The sequence below is a fragment of the Grammomys surdaster genome, unplaced genomic scaffold (assembly GCF_004785775.1).
Source record: "Grammomys surdaster isolate TR1022 unplaced genomic scaffold, NIH_TR_1.0 67, whole genome shotgun sequence".
Taxonomy (NCBI): domain Eukaryota; kingdom Metazoa; phylum Chordata; class Mammalia; order Rodentia; family Muridae; genus Grammomys; species Grammomys surdaster.
Window position 1 is genome coordinate 19,804,296 of NW_021604569.1, and position 6,286 is coordinate 19,810,581.

A 6,286-nucleotide genomic window follows, 5' to 3' on the forward strand; every position below is an offset into this window, starting at 1 on the left:
TGGGGTTCTTCCCCCTCCACTTCACATTTGGCCATGGAAATACTGGGGTTATGGACACACAACACAAAATCAACTGTAGGACTGGTGAGATGGCTCAGTAGTTATAAGCACTGGCTACTTATCCAAAGGACCTGAGTTCAATTCCCAGCACCCACATGGCAACTCACAATTACCTATAATTCTAGTTCCAGGGGATCTGACACCCTCACACAGACACACAGGTAGGCAAATCACTAATGCACATAAAATAAAAATGAGAAATGAAAGCAGTAAAAAGTGAGTGAAACTATAATCTTGTGAATCAGGAGGCCAGTACAGGAGTTTACCATTCCTTTAGGACAGGTGTGGACTTGCATAATGAACTCAGGCTAGCCTGCGTTACAAAGTGGGGTACTCTCAAGACCCAGATATTTTTGAAAAAGTAACAGCAGAGGCCTGGCAAGGCAGCTTAGGAAGCATTGTTGCACATGCCTAATGGCCTGGGTTTAGTTCCTGGAACCTGAGGTCCAAAGGAGAGTCAACTCTTGAAGTTTCCTCTGACCTCCATACACACATTTCACACAGTGTAATAAGAAATAACATCTTTTAGGGCCGGAGAGATGGCTCAGCAGTTAGGAGTACTGATTGTTCTTCCAGAGCTCCTGAGAGTTCAATTCCTAGCAACCTGTTGGACCCATTGGCCAACAGGTCTGTGGGCTAACGAATGAAAATACATAAGGCACAAATGATATTAAAGTTACCAGAAATCAGACGCTGCTCTGAAACCTGATCAGAGGCAGTTAGTTGGACAAGGTGTGGACTCAATAAAGTGACACTCACCAGAATGACCAAGATGTGAGATGGTATCCCAGAGACTCCCAGATAACAATGACATTCAGAGAGGGTTCCACAGGGAGAGTCCTCAACCTCACCAGGGAAGCACACCTTCCCATAGGCGGGGGAAATCACCACAGCAAATGCTACACAAAGCCTCTCCCCGAAACACCCCCTCTCCTACCTACAGATTCCCCTCTGTCCCTCAGCCAGTTTGGGGTTGGGGGCAAGGATAAACAGCAGATCAGCAGCACTGGAAAGCTGGGCTGGTTGAACTATTAGTGGAACCACAGCCCACAGAGCAGGCCTTCACCTGCTCACTCAGCATAACAAGGGTGCTGTCTGCTGAAGTAAAAGGATCTGCTAGGCTCCTGGGTAATAGGCAAAATGTCTGAGATACAGTGGAAAATTACCTGTCATACTGAGAAATGCTAGACATGGCTGAGAAAGATGATGCCAACGTCAAGACGCATCAGAGGCTAGATTTCAAAGGAGTGGTAGAAAAAAAAATATTCCAGCAAACAAATACAAATTCTCTTGAAGGAAAAATTTAAAAACCACCTAGAAGAAAAGACACTACAAACTTAGAAGTATGCTGATAGAAGTTTAAAGTCAGATCTTCCTAGGAGGCTGGTGTGATGGTCAGTCAGGAAAGTATGTGTCCTGTAAGTACAAGGACTTAGGTTTGGTTTACAGAATTCATGTAAAAATGGTGGGTGTGGTGGCACCTGCTTGTCATACTAGCACTGGGCAGTGAGGTAGAGTACTAGGGAAATGCTAGCTAGGGAGTCTGGACTACTTGGTGGGCTCCAGGCCAGTAAGAGACTGTTTCAGAGGAGATAGGTAGATACTGGTCTTGAAGGTAACATGGAAGGTTGCTCTCCAACTTACACATGTGCGCATACACACATACACACACACACATACACACAGGCATGCACACCAAAACAAAAAGCTTCCTAGGAATGTTGACAGCAAAGTGGATGTGACAGAGGACAGAATTGGTGAATTTACTTACACACCAATAGAATTCATGCAGACTGAAAAAAAGAAAAAAGCCTTAGGCCTGGGGACCTGCAGACACTAACAACCACTCCAACATACAGATCACTAGAACACCAGAAGGAGAAAAGGAAGAGAGAGGTACTAAATAGCATTTAAAGAGATAGTGGTTCCACACTCCCCAAATCTGGGGAGGGGGAAGATAGAGTTATAGACACAGGAACCAAGTAAATGATATCAAGCAAGTTCCACAATGCAGGCTAAGGGGAACAAGACACACACACACACACACACACACACACACACACACACACACACACATTTCCTGATTTCATTTCTTTGTAGAATCTAAAAGACAGACAGGTGTACAGAATGGACCAAATACATAGAGATGGACATCGATTGGATGAGGAGGAAGAGGAGGAGGAGGAGGAGGAAGAGGAGGAGGAGGAGGAAGAGGAGGAAGAGGAGGAGGAGGAGGAGGAGGAGGAGGAGGAGGAGGAGATTGTAGTTAGGGTTCTAAAAGTCCAGCAGATGGATGGAGACCTGGAGTACAGCATGTGGATGGTGGGTCATAATAGTGTTTCGTATGCAGATTTTCATGGAATGAGTGAGTAGAAGCTGGTCTTCACACACACACTGAGATGGTTGATGTATTAGTCCATTTCTTTCTACTGATCACTGTGTCTCATCACACATATGCCTTGAATGTGCACAATTTATTTTATTTTAAAAATTCATGACAAAATAAAAACTTCTGAAAACTAGAGAAAGGAAAAAAAATTATAAGGAGCCACTGGGGAATTCTGGGTCTTGTATGGGCACACACAAGCTCAAGTGACAGTGTATGAAGTGACTTTGTATGAAGGTGAGAAAGGCAAGTCAGGTCCTCCAGAAGAGGAGTCAGTGCCCATAACCACTGAGCCATCTCCCAAGCCTCATCATGTAACAAAATGAAATACCCCCAGACAACAGTAAAATCACTCATTGTATCATAATTATCAGAGCAACCATTATAATAATGAGAGGGGGGTTAAATTCAATTACACTAAACATATCAAGATAGAATCTCTGAAAAATGCCAACCCATAGGAAGTGGCAGACAAAAGTAGAAAAACCAAAAATTAAATGTAGCAAGCTGAAATAAACAGAACAGCAGATTCTCCCCAACACACCATAATTTCCTTATATGCAAGCGAGTGAACTTCACCAATCAAAATACTAGTTGGCTGATTGGGGCAAGGAATCAGCCACATGCTGTTCACAAGAGACTTCAAGTCAGTCTCTCAGGATGGTTGAAAGTCAAAAGGTGTAAGAAGGGTAAATTATATATGAACATTAACCAAAGCCATCAGGCACCACTGTGCTGGAGGACGTTTATTTCATTAGCCATCCAGTCAATAAAGTACTTGCCCAAAGACAGTGAGAGAAACAATTGGAGTGCCAATCAGAAAGAATGTAGAAAAGCAGAACAACAAAAGCTCCCAGCAGCTTCTGAGTGACACAGAGAACGACCACAGCAATAGTAAAGTTGGACATTTCCTCAAATCCTCGTGGGGTGTTCAAGGAGTGCAAGCTGTCAGACAGACAGAAGTCAACAAACGTCTGCCACACAGAGTCTGGTCGTCATAGCAGTAAAGTGCTATGGGGAGAAAAATCTCTGCACACATGGAAGGTAGAGAATATTCTTCTAAGTAACAGAGTTTGGATGGGAGTGGCATAGCAGGCAAGGAAGCCTGGTGTCTTACATAGAATGAATGTTCCGTAGAAAATAAAACTAGCATCCATCGGGTGTAGCTAAAACAGTGATCAGAGTGAAACATAGAACTTTTAATGCCTGTACTAGAGATGAACAATCTTACAGCAATGACTGGATGTGGCCTGGGCTGGCCTGGGCACCACTGAGGCCTACCACCCCAATCTCTGTAATACCCACCACCCCACATACTGGAATCATTGTGCTCCCTCAGTGGTGTATGGGGCCTGAGATGGACCTATTTGTAAACACTTCAGATACCCATTTAAAGAGTGTTACAAACATTTACCACCATTTGATGAGGAGTTACAGAGCCTTAACAGACCCAGTAACTCCTTAACTTAAAGGTAAGTAAGTTTTTGGCTATCCGCTTCTTACTAGACGAGCCCTCAAGACTGGTACATAAGGAGGCCAGGGCCAAATTGCAGGGTACCTGGACAGTGACACTCATCTTTTATCTATCTGCTGTACTGCATGGCCAGCATTTCTCTCTCGTTGTTCAAGGACTGGCTCATCAGTGTAATGGAGCTACTTTTCCAGCTTGTTATGGAGGGCAAAGATGGATAGGGAGAGTGTCACTAAAGCTTCCCCACTTTGACAGAGAGCAGCCAGACCTTCATTCTGTGCATTCGTCTTTGTAGGGTAGATATCAGAGTACCAGAAACTCCAGTTTCATGGACCATGCCAGGTCTCCTGGGTTCTAACTCTACACTGAGTAGATTAGGTCTGTAGCACAGACACGAGCTAAGTGCCTGCTATTTGCTAAGTACAGGACATCACTATGGTGTTGATTGGTTTATGTGTCCAATCTGCCACCCACTGAGAAGAGTCCCAGGAATCACTAGCCTGGGCACTAACACATATGTTTTCCCTCCATCTGGGTGAGGCTATGACCTCAAATTATAAGTCAACAAGAATTTCCTCTGTGCTCTGAGCTGATAAATCTCTAACCTCCTGCAGTAACAATTGGCTTATGATTAACTTTTCTACAGGTGCAGTGGCCCTGGTTGTGATTAACAGTTTGAAAACAGGGAAGTGGCCTCAGCTACTAAGACATGAATAGTGGTGGTGGGCATGCTCGCTCAGTAGCTTGCTTCTCGGACTACCTTGGCACTGGCCCAGTCTCCATTCACAGACCATGAAGCTTAGGGTTGTGCCTTGGCCACCAGCAAAAGGAAAAACACAAAGAATGTGTTGTTTCACACTGCCCTTTCTACACCCTGCCTTCCCTCCCTACTTTCTGTCTCAGGACACCCAGCAAAGCAGCAGAGGACACTGTGACTGCAGGAACTCAGTCCTGCCTCTTTGTATACACACCCTTCCTGGGGGCTTACCCCAAAGTGAAGACTGCCTTCCATTCTAATGCCAAGATTCAAGCAAAACCTCCATCTGCTCCCTGCATTGTGCTGCATGGAACCAGCCAGTTGTTGAGAATTCAGTGAGGTGGTCCTGCCCCCTAGTGGATAGCATAGCTTCCTACAGCAGGATGTCTTTATAATCTGCTTATTTTAGGAAGTTGCTGCCAGCTTAGAAGGGAGGACCTGTGAAGTGGCAAATATTAGTCCCCTCAGAAAAGTGGATCTCAACTTGATGGTCATGACCCTTTTCACAGATGTCGCATATCAGATATTCTGCACATCAGTTATTTACATTATGACTCATAACTGTAACAAAATTACAATTATGAAGTAGTAATGAAAATAATTTTTTGGTTGGGGGGGTCACCAGAACATGAAGAACTGTATTAAAGGATCACAACATTAAGAAGGTTAAGAATCACTGCCTTAGAGAATAAGAGTATAGCTGCTGAATCCCTGTTGCTTATGGTCAGCGTTGGACTTGGACTTCATGGCAGACCCTGGTCTTAGAGTTCCCTGCTGACAACCTGAGGCATCAGCCCTCCCATCAGTCACAGATGAAACCTTATTTGGCATGTGGAAGCCAGGAAGATAATCAAAAGAGTGTGTGTGTGTGTGGGGGGGATGTTTCCAACAAGTGGTATTATCACCCCAACTATAGTTGCAAAAATTCAACACTCAGACTTTGAAAAACTGAGATCGGTCTCGTAGTGTCACAAATAGTCATGAATCTTCTGTAGGGGAGCTTCCCCAGAACAGAGGTAGCAAACATGAGCTAGTGAGGATGGTTTGCAGGGAGACAGTCACCTGGAGGCTGAGATGACTCTATACTTAAGCACATAAAGTACTGTCCTTGTGTTTTTATGGTCCCTCAGATGTCCCCTAGGAGCTGAAGCAGGTACTATGGAGGTTGTTAAGGGAAGGAGAGAGAGTGTTATTCGTCTTTGCCTGTTACATGTGAATATGCTCTAGCAGTTTAGCCTTGTAAGTAGAATGGTAGCTCTGTCTCCCATGACTTGTGTTTGTGTATATATACATTTGGGGATAGCAGAATACTAATATACAGGTGGGAATAGCAGGGCAGCAAAGCAGGGAGATCTCTAATGTGGGTCTCAGGGCTCTCTGAAGACATTCTTGGCTTTTCTGTTGATGAAAATCAATGGTCTACTAAGCTAAACTGTAAGGTTTTGGATCAGAGAGATGGTCAGAGTTTTATATATATATATATATATATATATATTCTGACCCTCTTGTCTATGCCCAATTTCTCTTCATTACCTCACTGGAAGCATAGTTCTCTATGTATTCTCTCTCTCTCTCTCTCTCTCTCTCTCTCTCTCTCTCTCTCTCTCTCTCT